This window comes from Pteropus vampyrus, unplaced genomic scaffold (assembly GCF_000151845.1).
Source record: "Pteropus vampyrus isolate Shadow unplaced genomic scaffold, Pvam_2.0 Scaffold577, whole genome shotgun sequence".
In the NCBI taxonomy this organism is placed as follows: Eukaryota; Metazoa; Chordata; class Mammalia; order Chiroptera; family Pteropodidae; genus Pteropus; species Pteropus vampyrus.
In genome coordinates, this window is record NW_011889358.1 from 17,563 (window position 1) to 18,058 (window position 496).

Genomic DNA, 496 nt, shown 5'->3' on the forward strand with positions numbered 1-496 from the left:
AGTTGGCTTGTCAATCATAATTCCTCCACTCAGTCTGGGTCTAAATCTGGAATTCTGTGACTCTAATGTTATTGATCATTTTTACTGTGATATAATCCCCCTCCTAGAGATCTCATGTTCAGAAACATGGCTCATAGAGCAGGTGATCACAGTCTGTGCTGTGTTGACCTTTATCATGACCCTGGTATGTATACTTCTATCCTATGTATACATCGTCAAGACTATTTTACAATTCCCTTCTGCCCAGCAAAGAAAAAAGGCATTTTCTACCTGTTCTTCCCACATGATTGTCATTTCCATCACCTATGGAAGCTGTATTTTCATCTATGTTAAACCTTCATCAAAGGAATCAGTGGTTATTAATAAGGCTGTGGCAGTTCTCATAGCTTCTATCGCTCCTATGCTGAACCCCTTTATTTACACCCTGAGAAACAAACAAGTAAAACAAGCTTTCAATGACTTGGTCAAAAGAATAACATTGTTTTTAAAGAAGTAA

At 37.7% G+C, this 496-nt stretch overlaps 1 pseudogene; it reads left to right on the forward strand.

The window, feature by feature from the left end:
* The window catches only part of LOC105308439, a 12,430-nt pseudogene extending 11,934 nt beyond the window's left edge, over positions 1–496 (forward strand).